This window comes from Lygodium microphyllum, chromosome 14, assembly GCF_053477565.2.
Source record: "Lygodium microphyllum isolate KBCC chromosome 14, Lygodium_microphyllum_v1.1.10, whole genome shotgun sequence".
Taxonomy (NCBI): Eukaryota; Viridiplantae; Streptophyta; class Polypodiopsida; order Schizaeales; family Lygodiaceae; genus Lygodium; species Lygodium microphyllum.
The window spans coordinates 118,461,502-118,488,894 of record NC_141148.1 but is presented as its reverse complement, the minus strand read 5'-3'; the positions used below and the strand labels follow the sequence as shown (position 1 = coordinate 118,488,894).

The window sequence follows — 27,393 nt, the reverse complement described above, 5'->3', positions numbered from 1 at the left end:
AATGCAAAAGATCAGCAAAAGGGTGATGTTGGACAGTCATCAAATAAGGTTGTTCAAGATATAGAAAAGTCTAAAAAGAAGGAAAAATGTCACTATTGCAAGAAGCCAGGTCACTATATTGATGAATACCATAAGAGATTAGCCAAAGAGAAAAAAAAAGTCTTCGGTTTGGCTGTCCGAGAGACATCAGCCAACAAATCTAATAATGGTGATGCTTCAGCCAATTGTCGAGGACTATACATTTCTGACTTGCAATGGTTGATTCAGCATTTAATGCTGCTGAAACATAGCAAACATGGTATTTTTAAGCAGAATAGAGAACATAGCATGGACTTTCAATAAGACCTTAGATCAGCCAAAACCTACGCTTAGACCCATATCAAGCTACGAACGTGAGGGGAAGAGTGGAGTTTGCATTGAGCATTTCTTGCATCCGCACCTCACTTTTGATTTTATCACCAAAGGTGCACTAAAAAAGAAAGAAAAAGCTTGTTTTCACACTGAGCACTAGAAAGCATGAAGCACAACTTGTGAATAAGATTGACAACTGCTTTCAATAACAAGGAACTCATCAGGAGACATAATAACATCAAGGAACCCACTATTAGGAGAAGATCCCAAAACATAGTTGGGTGCCTGAGAGCCCCATCAGTGGGACCCTAAGAGGACATGAAGATCCAGAAGGCGATAACATAGAGGATCGGACACTGCCGGAGCTACTCACATTGATCGACGACCTTGTGGAGCTGGAAGTGGGAGCAATGTCAGGATCACGAGGGAGACAAGGAGAGGACCGACTGGACTTGGAAGAATTCCCAGTCTTAGTGCAAGAGTTAGTCAATGAGTACGACTTGTTGACTAGGATAGTAGTTCACGGTAGACCAGTAGAAGAAGTGGTAGCAAATCTAGAAGAGGAAAGAAAGGCGATTAGAAATGGAGCTTCAAAGAACATTACTTCTAGGAAGTGTCTATTCTCCTCTTTGCATTCATTCAGCCCTGCCGAGAAGCGTGCTACATGTGCGAACAACAACAATTATGATGTTTGTGGCATTGGGACACTCACTTTTACCGATGCAAATGGTTCTAACTTCATGCTTCTAGATGTCTTGTTTGTGATTGGCATTACAAAGAACTCGTTGTCTATCTCTGTTTTTAACAAAGTATGGCTTTCAGGTCATCTTTGAGAATGACAAATGCATTGTCAAAGACAAGGAGATGGATTATGCATTCAAGCTATTTGGGACCCTGTGTAAGGGTTTGTTTTTGTTGGATACCTATGATGCACAATCTCATGATGCTCTGGCAGTCACTATTCTTATCGCCCGCTACGCAGAATGAGAAGCTATGGCATGCTACTATGGGCATATGAGTTTTGGAAGTTTGATGACCTTTCAGAGGTATCATATGGTAGGTGCATTCCCTCTAGTGGAGGTTCCACCTCCTCATGCATGATAGGGATGTATTTTGGGCAAGACGCATAGATTTGCCTTCGAAAAGGATGGTGCAGTGCCTGCTGTCCGGAAATTGCAGCTTATTCACTCTGATGTTTGTGGTGCCATGAGGACGTGCGCACTTGGAGGTCATCTTTACTTTGTTACAATTATTGATAACTACTCTTGGTATACATGGATGTATGGGCTGAAAGCAAAATCTGATGTATTTATGCATTTTAAACATCTTATTGCAAAGCTTGAAGCTGCAACTAGCTTGAAAGTGCAAACACTTCACACGAATAGAGAGCAGAAGTACATGTCTCGTGCTTTTGAGACATATTTGCTTAATCATGGCATTATGCATCAAGCCACTCTTAGAACGACTCCTCAGCACAATGGTATTGTTGGAAGGAAGAATCACAATCTTATGGAGATGACTCATTGTATGCTCAAAAGTAAGGGGTTACCTCATAAATTTCGGTTAGAAGGCTTTCTGTGCAAATTATGTGTTGAATCATGCACCCCCTAAGGTGCTAAAGACGATCACCCCATTTGAAGCTTAGCATGGCAAGAAACCCGAGGTTGACTACTTTCAAGTGTTTGATTGCATAGCCTATGTACAAGTTCTGAAAGAGCTTCGTGGGAAGCTTGATGACAAAGTTGTGAAATGTATATTTACTAGCTACAGTTCAGAAAGCAAGGGCTCTTGCTTGTATGACCCGCACACAAAGAAAGTTTTTGTCAATAGAGGTGTAATATTTGCTGAAAGTGATACATTTTCACATGATCAGTTTCAAATGCCAACCGCCCATGACATTGGTGATGTCTTTGAGGGTCTCTTGCCACTTTCTTTGGAGTGCATGCCTATTGTAAATGGCTAGAGAGACATAATATAGCAAGCTATTGCTGCACCATATGCTTGTAAACAGCAAGGTATTGATGATGGTTTGCCACATATAGTGGAAGATGCAGGTACAGCATCAAAGGGCTGCTATAAATGAGCAAAAACAATCCCGAGATAGCTGTTACAAACTCACCAAGAGAGTAAAATGGATGCTTCTTTAGCTTAACACACTACAAGGGCTGCTAGACATGCAGCACATGATGCAGGGGGAGCCCATTTGGTTGATTTTACCGAAGTAGATGATTCTGGTGAGTATGTATCTATGAGCTCACTGTTGGATGATGATGAGTCTACTTCCTTGGGTGAAGCTCAATAAGATGTACATTGGATGCAAGCCATGCAAGATGAGTTAGACTTTATTGCCACTAACTCTACATGGGATCTTGTGGATTTACTACTTGGCAAGAAGGCCATTGGCACAAAATGGGTTTTTAAACTCAAACGCAAGGCTGATGGTACCATTGGCAAGTACAAAGCACGGTTGGTAGCCAAAGGCTATGCATAGAAAAAGGGCATAAATTATGAAGAGACTTTTGCTTCTACATCATGTATGAGTACAGTAGGATGTGTTATTGCTATGGTTGCAGATGATGGTTGGAAGGTACATCAGTTGGACATTAAGACAACATTCTTGAATGGGGATTTACATGAGAATGTTTGTGTCACAACCTCCAAGGTTTGTGGTTAAGGTGAAAGAGCACATGTTATGCAAGCTAAACAAAGCTCTTTATGGTCTTAAACAGGCTTCTCGTGCATAGTACTCCAAAATTAATGCATATTTGGCCAGCAAAGGATTCAAAACAGGTCCAATTGGTCCCACTCTATACATTAAGAATGAAGGGGGGACTTGCTGATTATCATTCTTTATGTAGATGACATGCTGCTCACTAAACCTTCCAAAGCAAAAATTCTAGATTTCAAGGTTGAATTAAAACATGCATTTGCTGTCACATATGGGCTGTCTACACTATTATTTGGGGATTCACTTTACCCAAAATCAACATGGTATGATCATGTCACAGTCACAATATGAGGATAAGCTCTTACATAGGTTTAATATACAAGATTGCAAACCTATGTGCACTCCTATGAAGCCAGGCTTAAAGTTGTCTATGCATGATGGTGAAAATATGTTTGATATTGCAATTTCCAGCCAGGTTGTTGGCTGTCTTATTTATCTTTGCAACACACACCCTGACATTCAGTATGCAGTATCTCAAGTGAGCCAGTATATGTAAAGCCTACGGACTACACATTGGCAAGTTATTAAGTGAATCTTCAAATACTTGCAAGGTACTCACTCACATGCATTATTATTTCCCAAGGGACGACTTGCAATTACACACTTACAGTGATTCAAATTGGGCTGGTGATGCAAACACTAGGTAGTCTACTAGTGAACACTATTTCTTTCTAGGCCGTCCATGCATTTCGCGGCTAAGCAAGAAACAACCTACAATGGCTACCTTGTCCCGTGAGGCAGGACAACCTTCATGGCAACAGTGGAATGTGTATGGTTGCACAAATTGTTGGCTCATCTACATTTACCATTGGAGAGTCATACACCCATTCTTTCTAATAGTCAGAGTGCTCGCACAAAACATGTTGAGGTGCATTACCATTATGTCAAAGAGAGATGCTATACAGGAGAAATTAGCTTGATGTATGTTCCTACACAAGCAAATGTTGCATACATTTTCACCAAGGCGCTACCTCATGAGAAGTTTGAGGCTTTTTACAAGTCCTTAAACTTGCTACCATTTGGTGATCTCGATCATTCCTGTACTTTACCACGTTGGCATTGTAAGGGGATGTTAGAATTTGCCAATTCTACGAGCAGTGCCTAATGTTTTAGTCTTTAGTTCTTTTTTAGTTCGTAGTGTGTACGCAACTCAAGTTATAAGTTGTGTCACCACTCTTAGAGTTAGAGTTAGAGTCACTTAACTCGAGTTGAGTTAGAGCTAGGTCTATCTTCGACCTATCTTGTACCTTTCATTCTCATTCTTTTAGTTCAACAAGTACACGCTACTCTTTTGCTTCAACACACTCTCATTATCTCTCTTTTCTCTCCTCCATAGCTGGTTGTACGTGATGCGCCAAGTACTCCTCGAACTCTTCATCTATAAGATGCCAAAATGAGAAGAAGAAGATGATAAAGGTTAAGGTGTGTCTATCTCCTCCTTGAAACCATAATGCCTTCTCAAAGCCTCCAATGATAGAGAAGCCTCATATGGCATCATAGGATCTAAAGCAGGTGCCCAAGACATTGAGTCAAAATCGACTTGCATGTGAATCTTGCACCAAGACTAGCGTCCACAATCACAACAGTATACTCTTTAGAAGAGCATTGGCTCTGATACCATGTGAAGAAATGCTAGGGTTTACACTGAGAAAACACAGCATATACAACCAAGACTAAAATACAAAGACTCAGATAGAGACGAGCAAAACTCAAATCCTAAATGCAACAAAACCCAAAACACAAAAACTCAAAACTCAAACACAGAGAGCAGCCTATTATTTATAGATGTTGAAGGGTGCCCCAAAAAATTAGGGTTTTGGAGGACCACTAAAACTCTCTCGAATCGCTCACCAAATTTATGTTTTTCATTAATTAAGCATATTTTGGGGCTGTTTAAAAATGCTAATCAGCTGTAAAGTGTGTTTTAGCTCAACAAGGGAGAGGAACCGAAGACGAAAAAGGGATGCAAAGAGGCAACCTGGAGCAGCGAAGAGGGACAGAGGGTGGGGGAGAGTCAATCAATGATGAAGAATCACATGCAATAGAACCATCATTCGGATCCTTAGAGACTGAAGCCTCATCAAAGATCACATCCCTACTTTGCTCAAGCTTCCGTGTCATCGGATCGTACAGTCGATAGCTCTTCATGGTAGTGTTGTAGCCCACAAAGATGAGCTTCCTTGACTTCGATTCAAACTTCGTCTGTCTCTTCTTCTTGTCCACATGAATAAAAGCATCACAACCAAAGACGCGAAAATGAGACACGGAAGGCTTTTGACTAACAAAGAAAGCCTTGTAAGGAGTCATGTCCTATAATACAGAAGTCAAGGAGCGGTTTTAGATATGAACCGTAGTAGCCACCGCCTCACCCCAAAGGGTATGAGGAAGACCCTGATGCTCAGGCCATCTCTAGCATGGTCCAATTCGCATGATCCACCACACCATTCTCCAAAGGTGTGTTCGGATATATACTCCACCCGAATGCTATGATCCCTGAAAAACGAAGAAAAGAGGTTAGAAGTAAACTTGCCACCATGATCTGCTCATACGCCACGAACTTTGAAAGTGGTCTGTGTCTCCACAAACGCCTTCCACTCGCAGAAATGGAAGTACACCTCGCTCTTGTACTCCAAAAGGTAAGGCCACACATATCTATTGAAGTCGTCTATAATCAGTATCAAATACTTGGCCTTCCCAAGGGAGGCCCTGCCTATACGTCCGCAAATGTCGTTGTGAACCAACTCAAGCAAGATAGAAGCCCTCCTAGTGGCAACCTAGGGATGTGGCTGCCTATGTTGCTTGCCCTACAAACAATTGGGGCACAAAGAGTGAATAGGAGGCAAATCAAGAAGCCCCTCCACCATCTTCTTCCAAGAAGCCTATCGAATCACATCAAAATGAAGATGACCATAACGAGCATGCCAAAGCAACCCAAGCTCGTGGGAATACCTCACAACTAAGGCTGTGAGCATGTAAAGCCCACCCTCCTAAGATCATGTCCAAAGAACGGCGCCTAAAGAAGCATTCTCCACTATCATCATATCCTATGTAAAGACCACACGAGTACCAAGCCATGTAAGACCATAAACAGACAATAGATTAAAACTTGAATCCGATATATAGAGAACTTTGATCAAAGAAGACTGCATATTTGGTAATAGAGGAATAGTCCCCACTCCTCGGAGGGGAATGGTAGAGTTGTCACTAATGGTGACTGTGCCCCCTCTAGCACTAGTAAATACCACAATCTTCACAAAAAAGAGCAAGCTCATTAGAAACAAATTCTTCGCCCTTATCCGATAGTAAAGTCTTCAGCTGCCGGCCTGATCGATTCTCCTCAAAGAGCAACCAATCCTTAAAGTTTGAGAATGTCTCCAACTTCAACTTCAAGAAATAAGCCCATGTTATCCTACTGTAATCATCCACAATTAGCATGAAATACAAGCTCCTTCTAAGGGAATCCATCCTTATTATTCCACAAAGATCAGTAGAAACAAGCTCCAAGGGAGCTAAATATCACCTAGAAGCCTTGTTGGGAACAATATCACGAGGCTGCTTCCCACAGATACAGGATACACAAGGCTACTAGCTCACCACGATATCCAACAAACCTCAAACAAGCTGTCTCTTGGATGCCTTCCGAAGATAATCATAGTTAAGGTGGCTAAACCGAGCATGCCAAAGCTTAGATTGGTTTTGGGAGGTAAGAAGAAGAGAAGTCAAGGCAGAAGAAGACCGCAACTTATAAACTCCATTCTCCTCATATCCTAAAGAAAGAACTTGTCTCAATCCACAATCAAGAATCTGAAAAGAATCCACATCAAATTTAACCAAGAGGCTGGGGCACAAATCTAGTGCACCGAAAGTAGATGGTATCCCAAGGCTAGCACATAAAGCACCTCAGATGTATGGGCACCTATTTGGAATAAGATGCATGTATCCCAGTCCTTATATAGGAATAGATAAACTGCCACCAATGAAAATCTGGCCATGCGAAGGCTGCAAATGAGCAACACTTGCTGAAGGAGTCATGTGCCATGAGGTACCACTGGCAACAATCCACTCTCGAGTGTATGGACCCATCAACGAAGCATCAGAAGCCGTCAGTGTCGAATCCTCAACCACCTCCAAGTGGAGAAAAGCAGCTGATGAGGCAACAGCCACCACCCCGGAACCCTTTGAAGATTCCTCCTTATCGGGGAAATCCTTCTTCCAATGATGTATCTTGCCATGGATGCGACAAGTGGACTCCTTTTCTTTGTCCTTCTTGGATTTATCCTCCTCTTTCTTTTGGTCCTTCCCCTTCTAAGAGAATTGACCAACAATCACCTTCCCTACCTTTTATACCTACATTTGAAGCTGCCTTAGCTTGTTAATATACTCCCACGCAGAAGATGACTTGTTAATACTCATGGTCCTCATCTACACTTCCAAAGAAACTCACTTCATGAAAGTCATACGATTGTACATCTGATCAAGCTCCATCCATATCTCCTGGGCCACCGTCAAATGCTCAATATAAGAGATAACAGCTGTAGTACATGAGAGAAATTAAAAAGAGCAGATGGAAGCATTGAGTTTATCCCAATGATCCTGAGCCTTTGCCAACTCCACCTTATCACTCGAAGAGAGTCTAGACTCATCTCGCGAAGAATGACGATAAATAGCCTCCATAACAAGCTCCACCAAATCATAGGACTCCAAAATGGCAAGCATCATGACCCGCCAAATACAGCAATTCTCACCATCGAGCTTTTGATATAATGGAAGAGCTGGTAAGACGGGCCATGATTACCTAAAACTCTATCTCGGCCTCAGAAGACATCTTCACCTACAATGCCTACACAAGACACAAAAAGCAACCCCCTTTGACTATGAGAATACAGCCCGCTAGGGCTCTTAACTATTGTTCTTACTCCTTCTTCACCACCGGAGTCAATGAAAAGGTAAAATCTACACTTGAAGGCCAAAAATGCAGCCTTCTTCCTTCTCTAACAGCAAAAACCAACACTAGCTTCAACAAATCTTCTCCTTTCTTGCACACCCACGCTCACCTCATCCTTGTTCTAATGTGCAACCCTCTTGCTCGCCCTTAAACGCTGAAAACATAGCCTTGTGTCACACTGAAACCTCCTCTTCAGATGGCTCCACCCTAGGTCAATCCTTCAATGCTCTAATGCCACGTCAAAGTGAAGCAATGCAGAAGCGAATGACCAAGACAAAGAGTGAACAAAAAGAGAAGAGAGAGAAAGAGAGTGAAACGCAGAAAATCTGCAGTGAAGAATGCTATATAAGGATGCAGAAATATACATGAGTGTAGAGAGAATGTCTGTGTCTCCACCTCAAAGATCTCAACCTCCGTCAGCCCCGAGGGCAGTCTCCACGGTTCGCAACCTAAAAACTAGGAGCACAACTAAAGAAGACTACAAAAATCGAGGCCAATAAATAGGCCAGCAAGAAAATGCCAAAAATACCAGGTCAGCTGCATTAAATGCAGCCGACAAGACAACAAATCTATCCAACCAGCTGTTCAATTGCGATCTATCATTTGCCTGACACGTCGACTGCCACATGGCACTCCTGTTGCACCCGTCGCCTGTTGTACCTGCTACTCCTGCCTATCCAAGAAATGTCCAGCTCTAACACCTTTCTCGCACACCCACGCTCACCTCAGCCCTGTTCTGATGCACAGCCCTCCTACTCGCCCTTGAACATTGAAAGCACAGTCTTGTGTCGCACTAAAATCTCCTCTTCAAGTAGGTCCCCCTTGGTCAGTCCTTCAATGCTCTAATACCATGTCAGCAGTGCAGAAGCGTATGACCAAGACAAAGAGTGAACAGAGAGAGGAGAGAGATGAGAAATGATATATTAATGTCTACAAAAGGCCACAATGACCTATGAGACCATGAGTTACAATCATGTGTATGATGGTACAACTATCTAGGCAAAATATATAGCACAAAGCAAAATAAGATGGTTGTGTGTAAACATAGAGCTCTATCTAGTAACAATGAGCTCCAAATGGTAAAATCTCATATGGGTATGGAGGGCCTAGCCCTAGCCTGAGCAATAATCCCCTGTATCCGCCTATGAAGGTGTCGTCGGTGTCTGTGTCAAGGCCTAGGACGTCTGGAACACAGAAACTCTGCAATGAAGAATGTTGTATAAGGATGCAAATATGTACACAGGTGCAAAGAGTATGTCTATGTATGTCTCCACCTCGAAGATCTCACACTCTATCAACCCTGAGGACAATCTCCACGATCAACAGCCTAGAAACCTAAGATCAAAACCAAGGAAGTGTGTGGAGACTCGGGCCAATAAATAGCCAGCAAAAAAAAAAACAAATAATGTAGGTCGGCTACATTAAATGCAGCCAATTGTACAGCTGTTGTCCGACTTGTATAGACCGACCTAACTGTCCGACTATGCCACATGGCACTTGTGTTCCCTGCCACCTGCTGGACAGATTGTCTGCCATGTGGACTGTCTGGTACAACTGTAAAAAATTGCTTAGAACTGGAGCTGCCTATCCAAGGAATGCCAATCTCTAACAATCATCACTACTTGATTCCATCTCACTGTATGAAGACATATTGCTGCAATTTCTCAGGTGAGAGCAAAAATCAGCACTAGCACAAAGCTTTGGCTTACAATTAGGTTACTCGAGCCCACCAAATCAAGGGATTGAGTGGTGTCCCGACAATGGAACCATGAAACCAACCTTTCTTCTTGGAGAGAGTGGTAATTTCTTGATTAAGCACTTAATTACAGCAATCAGCAAACAAACATAAATTGAAATGCACAATTTACCTTAATAATCTTGGACATTGGACACCCTGTTGGCCCCAAAACTAGCACCCCTTCCAATATTTCTTTAACTTTGATTGCTAATAAGCCCACCAAATCAAGGGATTGAGTGGTGTCCTGGCAATGGAACCATGAAACCAGTCTTCCTTCTTGGAGAGAGTAGTAATTTCCCGATTAAGCACTTAATTACAGCAATCAGAAAACAAACATAAATTGAAATGCACAATTTACCTTAATAATCTTGGACATTGGACACCTTGTTGGCCCCAAAACTAGCACCCCTTCCAGTATTTCTTTAAATTTGATTGCTAATGGAATGAGTACAAGCTAAGATTCCACAATCTCCTTTGCTATTTCAAAAGCCCCTTGCTAAAACAATCAGCAGGCAATTCGGGCCATTTGCCCTTTGAGTTTTCACCCAAGATTTGCACAATTGGAACCACAAGCTGACCAAATGCTGCCCCAATTTAGAATGAATGGGCTGGCATCCAAATTCCTTGACAATTACACAGATTTCAAGTGCTGAATTTAGTGTATGATGCCTTCTCATATTGGCACAGGTCCCGAGGTGGCTGTCAAACCCTAATTTCTACATAAATTTAGGGTTCACAACAAAAATCCTCCTACTATCCGCTGAATATGGCTGAGATCTACTCCAAACGGCTGAGAAATGCTAAGATCTTTTGAGAAATTACTAGAGAAGATGAGAGAAAGAAATCTGATTTTCTTTGCAAGAAAACCCTATAATCTGCCTACTACCTACTCCAGCCTCCATTTAATGCAGTCACCTACCGCCAAGCACCTCCAAAATGCTGTCACCTGATTAGCAATGATGTTGGCAGCCTCTAGAAGGTGTCTCTGTGCTGTCCCCTGCCTGCTAAGGCCCCCAAATGATTGTCTTTTGCAACAAATTGCTGTTCTCTGATCAAAAAATGGACCAGCAGCTCCCTCTCTTTTTTTTTGTAAAGATAATTGAATTAAGTAGTATTACATGAGACCATCAAGTCAACATTCTCTTTGTATCTCTTACTTTCTATTACATCAAACCATCACGTCAACATACTTTGCCTCTCTCACTCTCTCTCTATCTAATATTTACATGAGGCTTGCAAGCTCTCAAAACAACCAGAACAACCAATTACATGAACAGTACTAATAAATCACACAGAAGGAACAGTTGGAGTAGAGCGAACAATCACCAGCCAAGGAGCAGCAGTATCCGGAAGAACCAGGTCAAGTGACATCATAGAAGACATTTGCCATAACACTAATCCACACACACGGGCCATATGCCCATGGATGCCCGATGCTGAATCAAAAATAAAGGCATTGTGAGTACGCCATATATGCCACAGGGTCGTCCATCTAAGGAAATGAAATAGGCAAGAACAATCTCAACGCAAAGAGGGCATAGAGGACATATTTCCCATAATCCATGAACGAACTGGCATGTGGTGCGGACCAGCAGCTCTCTCTCTCTCTCTCTCTCTCTCTCTCTCTCTCTCTCTAGTCACTCCAGCACTGATGTATGGAGCAGCTATATGGGGGCCAAGCCTTGCCGATTATGTATGGACATTGATGGAGAGACCTCAGGTGATCATGATATCTAGATTAATTCGCAGCAAGGCCTCAGTTCCACATGACATTGTGCAAGCAGAGCTTGCCACACCGCCCATGCTAGTCCAGGCATTATTTCAGACAGTCTGCTTCCTACACAGATTTCAGGATATGGACAGAGATCGCATTGCATACAGAGCATATATAGCATCTCAGGAGATGGCTCGAGCGGGGGATACCACATCATGGTATGCATAGACTAGAGCTTGGTTTGATAGACATGGGCTGGACATTGATAGACTCCCACCTCTTCTATATGATACTCAAGCTCCCACTTACACCCTCTCTCTCTCTCTAAAAGGAACAGAGTCATCAGACAGGAGATATGGCATATTTATATACAGAGGACATGGGTCAGCCCTGCACAGCCACTGCCATCAAAGATGGCACATCATTATACACAGTTCTTGAGCATATCAGAGCAGGGATTCATAGAGATTCCGAGATATATGCAGATCTATATGCCACAACGATTGAGAGTTCTTATTGGACAGCTCAAGGTATCATCACATCAGCTTATGATTGAGAGTAGCAGAGCCAGTGGCATCCCACGGGAGGAGAGAATATGCCCCCTTTGCAGATCAGAGGTGGAGAGTGAGAAGCATTTTGTTCTCAGATGCCCGGCATACTCAGAGTTGAGATCTAGATACACATTGAGCAGCTCACTTCAGGGATGTATGACTGATATGGATCAGAGATCATTTGGCCATTTTCTGAGAGAGGCATGGCACATCAGAGAGCAGAGCACACAGCGGGTCCCAGTCAGAGAGGGGCCCACCCAGACGACTATTACACAGTTCTTTCAAACAGACAGAGTGAGAGCTACTGTACCAGCCTCCAGCCAGACCTCCGGGCTCATACTACAGCAGGCTGAGGACCAGCGTACCCGACGCCGCACGAGGATCCGTGGGTTTCGGACCCCACAGCCACACCGACAGGAGATCCGGAGGATTCTTGATCTACATCAACAGTAGACTGAGATCCGACGACACTCGACACATTGGATCTCAGATCTCCAGTTTGCTCTTTCTCCACCGCCGATGTACCACATCCTGCATCCAGGAGGGATCACCTGCTATTAGCGACTTCGATGACTGCTACTACATCCCAGGATAGTATATCTCCCTGCATCTGTTACATATACACATCGCACCACTTTATCACAGCCCACAGTTGTTCCCCTATCACAGCAGACATTTGTTCCCCTTTTGTAGCCATTATCTGGAGTACCAAAGCTACATACGCACATACACATACACAACACTTATCACACTCACAGCACCGTATTTTCAGTTTCCAGTTTTTAGCTTTTCATTCAGCACTTTTATTTTGGATAGCTGGACCTCATCAGTTGTATCACAATTTCTCATAGACCAGTTTTGGTCTTTAGAAGACGTTAATATAACTCTCTCTCTCTCTCTCTCTCTCTCTCTCTCTCTCTCTCTCTCAAGCTATAAACCAACTGAATGGTTGAGACCCAGCTCCCAAAAATGTTTTCTCAGATTTCAGCATTTTCGCTAAGTAGCAACCTTCTAAACCCATTTTTCAACATTATCCAACCATTTAATTAATTTTTAATAATAAATAATCCTAAAAAATAATTTCAGCCCTTATGTCCCTACCCAAAATTAAATGTGTCCATCCATAATTAGATTGGCTGGGCCATTTGCAACCTAGAGAGTCCCCAATCTCCGTTGATCCTTAGACTAGCATTAACACTAGTTCCTAGTATCACCACTGACACTTATTGGACAAATAATTGTCCTAGGGTGTCACAAGACTATGACAACTATTACCTTTTTGTTGATTTCTTTATTACATATTTTATTTGGTTTTTCTTTTTGGAAGGATCCCTCTTGAAATCTAAACGCCTGAGTTGCATGGCCAGTTTGTGAAATGGACAGGAATGTCTAGTGAGTCAAGACTGGACAATTAAGGTCCAGTATAAGTCTGGAAGAGACTGATGGCACTGTAGATTGACAAGCCTGGAAGAGACTTGTGAAAGTGTATATGGACAAGTGTGTTGAAGAACTAGCCTGGAAGAGACTAGTTCAAAGTAAAGATGGACAAATCTTCAAGAGATTAGTCCATGTGGGGTCATCAGTGGAAATTCACTTTCAATTGAGCTACATTACAGATTTGGATGTAGCCATAGTCTGCAAAGATGGTCAAAAGACTAGTGGGAATGCAATGGAAGCAACTCCTAAAATTTAGGGAGTTACTATTTTTGGACCCCAGAATCTGTTCGCGTCATTATCTTCGTTTTTGTACAAGGGTTAATCCTCTGGTCTGTGCCAAGATCAAAGTTTGAACCGAGGATGGAGAATTTTAGACCGAAAGGTTTAAACAAGAAAATTGTTACATGTATCCCATGTGTCACAATTTGGGCATAAATTCTCAAAAGAGAGAGAGAGAGAGAGGGCAGCACAAAAACGAGTTTCAATGCATGGGGAGCTCATTTTGTGAAAGGGAGATGGATTGCTGCAGATGGAGAGAGAGCTAGTCTACCTTGTCTATGATGCACAGAGGCTTGAGCTTGCTTCCTACTCTCTCTCTTTCTCTCCCTGACAATATGGTTATGCTGCAGAATCAAGGGCCTTTCTTCTGATTCAGGTACAGCTGTGTGGAATATGCTGTTTTTGCATGAGACAATAGCATCTTTTCCCCAGGAACAGGAGCAATTGTTTGCTGCCCACAAGCAAGAACAGGTGAGGGTGGCAACCTCACCAAGCAAGTGTCTGAAACAGCATTAAATCAGTTCTGATTCTTGACTGTTCAGAGGTTATTTCAGAGCCCAATTGATGTCAGAATCAAGGGGCACTTGGCCCAGATGATGCAAGACAGTGCAGGGAACAATATGAGCTGAGAACAGGTGTCAGAACAGGTCTGAACCAGTAATTACAGTGGGCTGAACAATACAGGGAACAGTATGAGTTGTAAACAGGTTTCAGAACAGGTCTGAACCAGTAATTACAGCAGGCTGAAATGGTCAATTCTGCACTTCAACCAGAAGTTTCAGACTTGGGCACAATTTCCCCACCTGGTCAACTTGTTTTGGGTCAGTAATTGTACTGTTATGCTGCCAAATTTCACCCAGAATAGGTGAAAGACAGCCCATTGTACTTTCTCCTTTTTAAAAATAAAGAAATACCGCAAGGGGCGCCTAACTTAGGGGCCAACAGGTGTTTGTGTGGCAACAGGAGCATTCTAGTTTCTTGTTTTTCTTCTTGATTCTGTGTCTTTAAGTTCAGGTAAAGTGGGCGACTGTTAAATTGGGTGAAAGCATTTATTTATTTTGGTTGTACACTACTGACCTTCCCAGTGAACAGGCCAGTTACATAGGGTCAAAACTAACACCAATTGAACCCCAAAGCCTAGCTAGCATAACTTATCACAACTTTTGCTTCTAACAACCACTACATCCTCGAGGTCCTTGGCCTACTACCATGAAATAATTGTCACGTGCATTACATGTGCTAAACAACCTTGCACATTTGATTAATAACTTAATCAAATGTTATTTGCAAGATTAAAGCATCTTAAAATTTCACATCCTCCTGACACCCTGGCTGCTTTGGGGTGGGACACCTTGGGCTAAAAGAAAAAACCAACACGAGGGCTTGTATTTCACAACTCAATTTTAGACCTAAGAGGGCTAAAAGAAAAAACCAACAGGGGTGGGACACCTTGGGCTAAAAGAAAAAACCAACACGAGGGCTTGTATTTCACAACTCAATTTTAGACCTAAGAGGGCTAAAAGCAAAAACCAACACAAGGGCTTGTTTTACATAGCTCAATTTTGGACCTAAGAGAAGGTGTTGAGCTAAAATTGCATTAGCCTAGCTTACATAGCCCCAAAACACGCTTAATTAATGAAGAAACCTTATTATTTAAAAAAGAAACACAATCCTTGAGAGTTATTGTGTCCCACATGCTAAACCCTAACTTGGGTGCCCCAAACTTTCTGTAACAAGTATGCAGCCCACCACTCTCCCTCAATCTCGTTTTTGTAGGTTTCAAGAGCTTTCTCTCTGTTGCCCACACCCCATTTGCGAAGGATATTGTGATTAAAGCTTCCCATTGCTGTTCGCTACCATCTGGCACTTGTCAAAAGACAACGTACCAGCGAGATAGTAGGGTTTGCAGGGAGGAACACGGAGTGAACTTAGCAAACATGGAGAAGAGAAGAGAAGAGTGAAGAAACTCTGATGAATGGAATGATGAAGTTCTGAATTATGGAGTAAATGTCATACAAGGGAACAAGGGTGTCGTAGCACAAGAAAGATGATGAAGACAGCCACGAACCACAAACCACAATGGCCTCTTGAAGGGGTGTGAGAATAGTGGAGAGGCTGGAGAGAAGAGGTGACAGACTGAATGAATTAGCCGTAAGGAATGAATAAGAGAGTGGCCTATAAATAGGCACAATCAGTCTAGGGTAGCGCCCCTTTTTGGAACTGTAAACTCTAAACGCAAAACGCAAAAACGAAAAAACGCAAACTACGGGTGAAGGGTTTCTCAACACCCCCTCTCAAGCCCAAAAAGGGGAACAAGAGAATAGTGAGGTGGAGATACAATGCTACATATTGAAGAATGCTCATGTAGCAAGTGTCACTTGGACAGTGTCTCTCGTGGCGAAATTCTTCACTTGCCCAAGCGCCCTAGTACAAAGATGATGAAATCATGCAATGCATAGAAGGAATGTCGAACTTTGTGTGGTGTCGAGAACGATAAGGATATGCCCGTACTCGATCTTGGGAGTTGGCTCCATGCTGACCAAGGGACAAAGAAGATCCACCTTGTAATCTGAGAATACCACCTAAGAGGAGACCTTTAAAGATAGCTAGGAGACCGGATGAGCTGTAGAACCTGAAACTCAACCTCAAGAAAGAAGCCACTAGCTCCGTGACTCCATACTGGAAAGAATACGAAGGTCTAGCCACCAAGTCGCTACTGAAGACCCAAGGGCCCCGATCTAGGTGGATCCTCTAGATCCTAGGTATGAGTAGAGGAAATGACTACTCAAAGGAAAGCCACTCCTCAAAAGTGAAAGATGATGGTGTGTGAAGAACTTCATGGCACATAGGGTTCCTCTCTGAATCGGAAGGAGTAGAAGTAAGAGCCTCCTCTAAAACCGAAGAAGAACTAGAAGCCCCCTCTGAGAGTGAAGTAAGAAAATCCCCCTTTGAATCCCAATCTAAGAGATAAAGGAAATCCAACCACTCATGGCTCACAGACTGCAAAGCATCTGATGATGAAGGAATTGCCGCCGGTCGTGCCGAAGAAGGTACCTGGGGCTCGAAAGAAGAAGCCGAAAAGTACCAAAAGCGGCCTCTCAAACTTGAGTAGAAGAGGGTGGGGAAGGAGGAGGCTCAAGATGAGCCGAGGGTAGGGAACAATCACGGGCTCTCAGGAGAGGGGACTGTGAAGGAGATGTGAACCGTGGAAGCCACTATACCCCGAAGTGGGAAACCTCCATGCAGTGGGATAGTCTCCAAGAGGGCTTATCGCCTCGTAAGGTCTTAGAGCCTCCTTGTGTTCCAAAGGACTTAGTGCGTGTCGGGTACAGCTTATTACCTTGAGCATAATACTCTAATGGCCGATGCAAAACAATCTCTGTGGCCCAGAAAGGAGAGGTGGCACAAGGAGTGCCTGGTGGAAGAATCATATACTCCGGTGGGGTGGAGAGCAAAGGTCGATATCCACAATCTTCGGTGGAATGACCGTTCGTGCCGCAGTAGTAGCACCCAGTAGAAGGACAATCTGTTGGTGGAGACGCCATGGTACCGATGTGGCAAACTACACGGGGAGGGGGGGGGAGGGGGATGATATCTCCCAATGCGTAGCGAAAATGATAGAGAAATCAAATGTTGATGCCGAACCCGCCACCGGTCTTTGTCTTCTCTCATGAGGAGGATCTTTGTGGAAAAACGTAGCCAAGAAAAGTTGAATCTGATGTAGATGACAATGTAAGAGAGAGAAAGACTAAAAACGCAAGAAAAACCAGCAGCAGCAGTCAGCATGTTGAAATCAGCTCTGAACAATGTGTGATAGGCTGGAAACAGGTGCCTCACTATTGTAGACAACAATGGCCAGCTTGGACCGCGATGGTATCCGCGTCTGGCGCGTCCGGGGTGTGGGCAACAAGCTAAAATACCTGAAATTGACAAAACCGAGATTGTTTTCTAAATGGAGAGTAATCAGCAATAGTCGCTCTGCTGTAAACAGCTGCAAACTGCAGGTGGAAAGCTGAAAACACGCGCTCGACTGTAGATGACAGCAAGGGACAATTGATACTGCAATGTCCTCTGTGAAAGAGGTGTGGGCAGCAAGCTGAAAACACCTAAAACCTACAAAAACGAGATGTTGATGCAGCAAAAGAATAAGAGAAGTGGATGTCAAACCCGCCACCGGTCTTTGCCTTCACTGGAGTGGAAGATCTTTGCCACTGTTTGAGCAGATCTGGCTCTGATACCATGTCAAAAGATGACATATCAGTGACACAATAGGGTTTGCGGGGAGGAACATGGAGTGAGCTCGGCGAACATGGAGAAGAGAAGAGAAGAGAGAAAAAACTCTGATGAATGGAATGATGAAGTTCTGAATCATGGAGTGAATGTCATACAAGGAAACAAGGGTGCCATAGCACAAGGAAGATGATGAAGACAACCATGAACCACAATGGCCTCCTGAAGGGGTGTGAGGGTAGTGGAGAGGCTGGAGAGAACAGGTGACGGACTGAATGAATCAACCATAAGGAATGAATGAGAGTGGCCTATAAATAGGCACAGTCAATCTAGGGTGGCGCCCCCTTTTTGGGGCTGCAAACCTTGAATACAAAAACGAAAAAACGCAAATTGCGGGTGAAGGGTTAAGGGTTTCTCAACAGCACTTAAATCCTAGTCTCTAACTCCACCTATGAGTTGTGCCTACTTCCTAGAGCTATTACCAGCATCTAGGAACTGTTGCCTAGTACCTCGTGCTATCGCCTGCTGTCTGGAGCTTATGTTTGCTCCTGACCTCATCAACTGGAGCTATCGCCATCAATTAGACACTGTCACCATCATCCTGTTCTTGCGCTTGCTGAGTTTCCCGCTCATCCAACTGTCACCTACACTTCCTGTACATTCGTCTACTATCTCCAGATGTCGCCTAATTTTTCTCTCCTCAGGTGCCTCTCTCTCTCTCTCTCTCTCTCTCTCTCTCTCTCTCTCTCTCTCTCTGCCTATGTGCATCAGATACCACCTCTCTGGCTGCATTTACTATTGACGGACACACAAAGGCTGCTTTGCTACATTTCAAGTTTCTTTTCAGAGTTCGACACTCTCTCCAACTTATAACCTCTACCTTGATCCCAAAGATATAAGAGTTCAAGGTTTAGTATTCACTACATAGTGTGTTTGCTGCATGAGCATTGTATATTGAATGGTCATTCACTTCACTATTCATTGTGTTTAGTGTCTCTAAGTTACCCTAACCCTAACTATGTTCTATGTTTATCAATTTGTGCTTTGTTATATGATTGGTTTTGTGTTTTTTGTGTTTAGAGCATTTCTTTAAACATACCACTAACCTTGATATTATCTATAGTATTCTCTTAAGAAAGCTTTTTGCTACAGGTCTCAATCATATCCCTACTAGACCTTTTGATATTGATGAAGCAAAGGAAACATTGGTCAATGGGTTTTTGAAAGTTTGTCATATTTTTAATATCAATGACCATGGCTTACTACAACTTTTTGATAATTATACAAATAACATTTTCAGTTCCATAACTTTTGAATATATTGAGCTTGAGAAATATAGGCATGATTTAAAAATACTTTGTAAACATCTTTATATTGCAATTATTGATAAAGCAACTAAGAACCCCTCATTTTTCTACAAAAAATATATCCGAGATCATGCTATGCAAAGATTAAATTGCAAGGATTTTGAGAATGTGAATGTGGATATACTAGTTGTCACGAGGACATTAAATTTTAATGCTTTGATTAGCATTTGATTAAAACTTAATCAAATGTGCAAAGGTGACTTACATATCTGAGGTTCAAGTTAATTATTTCATCATGTGAAACCTAAGACCGAGAGATATCAATTGGTGCCAAAGGCAAAAGTTGTAATAAGTTATGCTTGACAAGTACTAGACAATACTTAATGTTAGATTTGGGCCTAGACTAATTTATTAGCCAATGATGCCATTAAAGACTAGGCATTAATTATTTAATCAATGTCAATCTAAAGGTCAATAATTGCTTAGGGATACTTGGGAGACAAATCGGCCTCTAGACAATTTAATTATTGGCTAGTTAGATCATAGTTGCACTAGTACCACGTACGGAAGAGCTCATACTATACCTTACCTTAAGTATTAGTACCGTAAGGTACCAACTTAATGGATAATTCTTTTCTTATCTGAAACACACTTTAGGATGAACTAAATGTTTCTCACACTAATATGATTCTCCCGTGGGATTAGGTAATTTGAGATTCAAATAATTTTTCTACCTTATTTTGTCAAAAAAGAATTGGATTTTAAGTTGCTTTTAAGATATAGTAACGTACTTTTATTATAGCATACCTTTAAAAATCTTAATATACCACTTAGTAATGTATTTTATCATATCATACCGTACCATACTTTTTGTACTTGACAATCATGAGTGAAATTAATTTTTTGTATATTTGAATAATTATTATATTAATTTTTTTATCAATATTTTAACAATTAACTTAATAAATTGGATAATGCAAAAAAATGGAATCAGAAGGTTGCCACTTGGCAAAACTTGCCCATGCAAGTGGAAAATACGTTTTTGGGGGCTGGTAGAAGTCTATTCCAACCATTGTGAGAGAGGACAAGACTGTTGGAGAGGGAGGAGAGGCTACTAGACTGTGCTGTAGCATTGGAGACCTACCCAGAAACTGGAAATAGCTATTTGAAGGCCTATAGCAGCAGGTGACAACCCTAGAAGGGCCAAAACATATAGGTGACAATAGTTGGAGGCTGGTGACAACCATTTTGGCCTCCCAAACTGAAAATGGCTGCAGGTTGGACTCTGTAGATCAAGGTAGCAACAAATTGGAGGTGGTTTTTGTGAAGAAAATCAGACATCTTTCTCTACATCCTTCTCTCACAATCTCCAGCAATTTCTCAACTCCCCTTATTTTTAAGTCATCAAAGGAAGAGATCTCAATCAACCTCTACTGTAAATCCTGATTTACAATAGAAATTAGGGTTTAGACAACTACCTTGGGATACGTGTCAAAATTGAAGGCTGAGACTTGAATTCCAACACTTGAAATTAAAGAATTTCACGAAGCTTCAAGAGGCCAGCTACTAGCCAGTCAATATCAAATTTGGGGCTAAATTTGTCTTGAAAGCAGAGTGAAAGCCAATCTGAAACCAGTCTTCCTTCTTGGAATTGGTGGTGATAACCTGATTTAAGAGTTAATTACAGCAATAAATAAATGCACATAAAATGAAATACACACTTTACCATAGCATTCTTGGACAGTAGACACCTTGTTGGCCCCAAAATTGGCGCCCCTTGCGGTATTTCTTTAGCTTTCATTCAATTGGAAGGAATACAGCTCAAGATTCTTCAATCTCCACCTGCTAACCAATTGCTCTTGCTGTCATAAATGACCAGTAAGCCTTTTGGGTCATTTGCCCCTTGATTCACCCAGGACTTCTTCTCCAATTTGATCCTTGGCTGGCCAAGTGCTGCCCCAAATCAATTTGGGATGGGCTGGCTCCTGAAATCCCTTAATAATCTTCAATTATCACTGCTGATTTCAGTCCCTTGAGCCTTCAATCTCTGGCACGGATCCCAAGGTGGCTGCTAAACCCAATTTCTGCTGTAAATTTGGGTTTACAGATCAGCCCACCAAAAATGGCTGAAATCTCCTCCAAATGGCTAAGAATTGCTGAGAATGGCTGAGCATAGGCTGAAGGAGATGAGAGAATGCTGTAGAGAGAGAAAATTCTAAGATTTGTTGCGAAGAATTGATCAAAATCAGCTGCTGCCCTGCTGTACCAGTCCCAAACGGATGCATCAACAACAATAGGAGCATCAGAGACTATGATCTTCAGGAGAAAGTGCATCAGCAACAATTGTCAGCTTCCCAAGGTCAAGAATATGCAATCTCCATCACCAAAATGGTCTCCAATGGCTGGGAAATGGCCCCAAAAGCTGGCAGCAACAGTCCAACACCTCTTCCCAACAGCTCCAAAATGAAAAAAAATGAGATTTCCCTCTCCCTTCAGCCCTATTTAACCTTTCCCCCACTCGCATGGAAAGTTTTGCCAAGTGGCAACTTTCTTAATCCATTTTCAGCAATTTCCAGTCATTTAATTAATTTTCAAAATTAATTAATTCTGAAAATTAATTCAGTTCTTAATCCATGCCCAGAAAATTGACCTTGCCCATCCAAAAATTAATTGGCTAGGCCATTTGCAACCCAAGGTGATCCCATGCATTAATTGACCCTTGGACAAGCATTAATCCATTAATTAATGCCTAGTCCCTAGTGTCACCACTGACACTTAATGGCCAATTAATGGTCCTAAGGGCAAACTGATACCAAAATTCATCTAGAATCTAACAAGTGTAACTTGTTACAACTTTTGCCTTTGGCACCCAACTTTTTCACAAGGTCCTTGGGCCTTCAACTGTAAAAAAGTAGCTTGCACCCCACATGTGCAACACATGTGCATCTTTTAATTGCACATTTGATTAATCCTTTAATCAAATGTCAATTAAACATAAGCAAAGCATCAAATTTTCACGTCCTCGTGACACAATCCCAGAGCAAACTAAGAAGCAAATTGGTTTGAAGGCTTGCTAGTCATTAATGACAACAAGTAGCACTTGGATTAGTAGAGGAGATCGGTGAATCTCAATTGTACTCCATCCATTTGCAATAAAAGATAAAGAAATATCACAAAGGGCACCACTTTTGGAGCCAACAAGCTGTCCGTTGTCCAAGATAAAAGTAGTAAAGTGCGCATTTCAATTTATGTGATTTATTTACTTATTGTAATTATTGTTAAATCAGGTTATTACCACCTTCTCCGAGGAGAAAGGCTGGTTTCATTGGCTCTTACTAGTACAATGCCAGATCTAGCCAAGTGTGACTATCTTACTATGCCCGATACTTATTGTTTACCATATCTAATAGTTACACTCAAAGCATACAAAAATGATTTCAAATTGCTCACCGACGCTGCTTTTTCTCTTAAATTATACCATCAAGTTGAGCTCTATTCTATAAATGTGCAAAGATAGTATGGAGCATATTTCAGCACTACTTAATAAACAAATATTTCTTTGCTCAGGACTAAAGATACAAGCTTATTGGCTTGTTGATTTTGGACAATAAACCCGACTCGAAATCAGAGGCGGATGACTTGACAGAGGAGTCCGTATCCTGCTTCTGTTTCTTCTTCTTCTTCCTCAAAGTCGCTACCCCTTTGCAATCCTTGTGCAAATGTCCCTTCTTCCCATAGTGATAACACTCAGCCTTCAACTTCTTTCTATCACCCGTCTCTAAAGCTGCAAATGCCTCATTGGAGCCACCATACTAGGATGGAAGCCTCACCTATAACCACAAAGATGACTCATGCTCAGGCAGTATCAAGGACATGTGTATACAGCTCACTAACATCCATGATGTTGTCAGAGTGCACCGGTGTGGAAGCGTAGGACTGAGAGAGAGAGAGAACGCAGACAGAGAGAAGAGAGAGAAAGAGACAATGGAAGATGAAGATCTGCTGTATAAAGTGTGTTGTATACAAAGATATGCAGATATATACATGGGCGCAGTGCACTGGACTGCGTGTCACCACCTCGACGATGCAACCTGCTATTCACCTCGAAGTCCGCTGCAGTCTGCACGATCTCCTGTCTGAAATCTGCGAACAGAGATGGAATCTGCGCGAGCCTATAGCCTGTAATCTGCGAGCAGAAGAATGTGGGAGACTCGTAGAAATTGCGGCTATAAATAGCCAAAATCTAGGCGCCAGATAACTGCATGTCGGCTGCATTAAATGCAGCCGACTATATGGAAGCAAGTCGGACTGCCACGTGGCAGTCCGATTGGACTGTGGACTATGCAGTCCGACCAGGCGACTGATCTCTAACACCCCCTCTCAGAGCCTGGGCGGGGCAGAAGCCAGAGGGATCTGGAATGTCTCCGAAGTAGAGCCTGGGGAAGTGCCTTCGTAAACAAATCTGCAAGATTGTCCTCCGTCTTGCAGTACTCCACAGTGATGGTCTCAACCAGAAGCTTCTCTCTGATAAAGTGGTACTGGATCTCTATGTGCTTCGTCCGGGCATGAAAAACAGGATTCCGTGCCAAGGCAATGCAACTCTCATTGTCGCATCGCAGCAAAGTAGGACGAGTTTGGGGGCAGCCAAGCTCCTCCAACAATCTCCGAAGCCACACAGCCTCACATGTGGTGGAAGACGCGGCCCGATACTCCGCCTCAGTAGACGAAAGAGCCACCGTGGGCTGCTTCTTGCTACTCTAGGAGATAACACCTGCACCCAAGGTAAAACAGTAACCTGTAGTAGACCGCCTGTGGTCCCCATCACTGGCCCAATCCGAGTCGCTCCAACCTGCAAGAACAAGATCTGAACCACCTGTGCCTGCTAGATAATGAATCCCTAAATCAGACGTCCCCCTCAAATACCGAAGTATCCGCTGGATAGCCTGCCAATGCACCATCTGAGGTTCACTCATGAACCCTGCCAAGAGCCCAACAGCAAAACAAAGATCAACACGAGTGTTGAGGAGCCAAATCAATGATCCAATCAACTGACGATAGCGGGAAGCATCCGCCATGGGAGAAGCTGAATGGGAAGTGGCCTTCAAGTTCGGATCCATAGGAGTAAAAAGGGTCCGACAATCCTCCATCGCAAAAGAAACCAAGAGCTCCTGTACATATCTCTGCTGAGAGATGAAAATCCCCCTCTGAGACTGATAAATCTCATGGCCCAAAAAGAAATGGAGGAGACCCAAGTCCGTCATCTCGAACGTCTGATGTAAAGCTACCTTCGTCTCGTTGACCTTCTGTGCATGATCACCTACGACAATCAAATCATCAACATACAACACAAAAAGCACACAACCAGCCTCGAAGTGTGTACATAAAGCTGCGGATCGGCCTTGGAACGTCGATATCCCAACTGTGACTGAAGGAACAAATCAATCTTCTCGTTCCATGCACGCGGAGCCTGCTTAAGGCCATACAAGGCCTTCCTCAACCTGTAGACTTTCCCATCTGAAGATCCAAAGCCAAGAGGCTGCTCGACATAGATCTCATCCTTCAAATCACCATTGAGGAAGGCCGACTTCACATCCAACTGGTAGACAGGCCATCTCCTATGGCCAGCCAAGGCAAGAACAGCTCGAATAGTCGCCATACGAGCAGTGGGGGCAAAAGTGTCATGACAATCAATCCCTGGGTGCTGTGCAAAACCTTTAGCAACAAGGCAAGCCTTGTGCTTGTCCAAAGAACCATTGCTAAGGTACTTGGTCTTGAAGACCCACTTGACGCCAATCACCTTCTTATTCGAGGGGCGAGGCACGAGATACCAAGTGCCATTCCTCTCAATAGCCTCCAACTCGGCTTCCATAGCTTTCTTCCATGGTGCAAACTGTAAAGCCTCCTTCATGGAGGTGGACTCTCAATCCTGCATAACACCGGTCATTAAACAATAATTAGAGCAAACAAGCTCCGTAGAATGTGCCTGGTGCCGCCGTGACCGCCGCGGACCATCCTGCGGTCCCCACTCCTCAGGGACCCCCTCGATCCCTGAATCAAGGAGTGTGTCACAGGCCCAACGAGGAGGAGGCCGGACCTCTCCTCGTCTCTCTCCATCAGCTAAAGACTCTAGGATATCCACCGGTGGTAACTCCTCGGGGGTGACCGGTGGAATAGTAGACTCTGTATCAGAAACAGAATCGGAATCAAAAGGTGCGGGCTCCAAAGGAACTGTCGCGGGAGCCCAACTCTCCCCTGGATCTCCAAGAACGGAATGCTCCTCACCCACTGCTATGGCCGAAACCTCCACGAACCGCACATCTCGACTGGTGTACACATCCCGCTTGACGGGATCATATAAATGATAGCCTTGGGACTGAGAGCTGTAGCCAACAAACACCTGTCTTCGGGAAGCTGCTTCAAATTTATCACGATGAGCCTTGGGAATGTGAACATAGTCATCACACCCAAAAACCCTAAAATAAGAAACATCGGGCTTAGTCCCAAAGTAAGCCTCAAAAGGTGTCATCCCATCAACGGCCGAAGTGGGGGATCGATTAAGGATGTGAACTGCAGTAGCCACAGCCTCGGCCCACAGAAACTGAGGTGTCTATCCGGTGCTCCATCATGGTATGCGCCATCTCAATCACACTTCGGTTCTTTCGTTCAAGAATGCCATTTTCTTGAGGAGTGTTGGTGTTAGCAAACTCCTGGTGAATACCTTTATCTACACAAAAACGAGCAAACTCATTAGAAACAAATTCACCACCCTTGTCGGATCGCAAGGTCTTCAATCTCCGGTCTGATCTGTTCTCCTCAAAGAAAAGCCAATCCTTGACGTGGGAGAAAGCTTCTGACTTCAATGCCAAGAAATAGGCCCATGTCATCCTACTGTAGTCATCTACGATTAACATGAAGTACAAGCTCCCTCGCAAGGACTCGTTCCTCATAGGGCCACAAAGATCCGTAGATACAAGCTCCATCGGTGAAGTAGACCGCCGCGAAGCTTTGTTGGGAATCACATCCCTATGTTGCTTCCCACAAATGCAGGAGACGCATGGCTGGTGGCTCACCACTATGTCCGGCAACCCTCGAACAAAATGTCCACGTGACACCCTTCGAAGATAATCATAGTTAAGGTGAACAAACCGAGCATGCCATAGCTCTGACTGTGTCTGAGAGGTAAGAAGAAGAGTAGAGAGGGCAGTAGAAGAATTCAGTTTGTAGATGCCGTTCTCCTCATATCCTGATGAGAGAAGCTTCCTTGACCCACGATCAAGGACTCGCACCGAATCACTGTCAAACTTCACCATAAGTCCAACAGAACAAATCTTATGAACTGACAGTAGATGATATCCTAAACCTGGTACATGCAAGACCTCTGAGATATGGGTGCCACCACGTCCATCTGGAATAAGCTGCATCTCACCCCGTCTTGCAATAGACACTAAAGAGCTATCTCCAATGAGAATCTGCCCACGCAAAGGTCGCAAATGGGCAACACCATCTGATGAAGGAGTCATGTGTCGGGAGGCACCACTGTCTACGATCCACTCTCGAGCCTGCGGAGCTGTCATCGCAGCATCAGAAGCATTCAGTGTAGAGTCCTCAATGACAGCTAGATGAAGAAACGCAGCTAATGAGGGTGCAGCCACCGCTCCAGAATCCTTCGTGTCCTTCTTGTTGGTGTCCTTCTTATCTTTGTCGAGGCAATCCTTCTTCCAATGGCCGGTCTTTCCACAAATATGGCATGTGGATTCTTTGTCCTTGTCCTTATCCTTCTTTGACTTGTTATCCCCCTTTTTCTTCTTTTGGTCCTTCCCCTTCTTCTGAGAGGCTTGACCTGTCAGTGCCTCCGACTTGGAAGCATTCTATCCCTTCAGTTATTCCTCTTGGTCCAAGACCATAGGAACCAACTCTTCCCACCGAAGAGTGGACTCTCGCCCCGAAGCAATGAGGGCCGAGTAGAAAGCACCGAATCGTGGCGGCAAACTGGGACAAGAGTGTGATCGCCATGTCTTCGGAGGAAATCGGCTTCCCCGCATTCTGAACCTGCATCTGAAGCTGTCTAAGCTTGTTGATGTGCTCCCGCAACGAAGAAGACTTGTTCATCACG

The 27,393-nt window shown here is 43.4% G+C and overlaps 1 protein-coding gene across 2 annotated transcripts in view; it reads right to left on the bottom strand.

Moving 5' to 3' along the window:
- Positions 1–27,393, bottom strand: part of LOC148026035 (mediator of RNA polymerase II transcription subunit 7b-like) — a 96,852-nt gene that overhangs the window by 59,459 nt on the left and 10,000 nt on the right. The gene's annotated exons all lie outside the window — the stretch shown is intronic.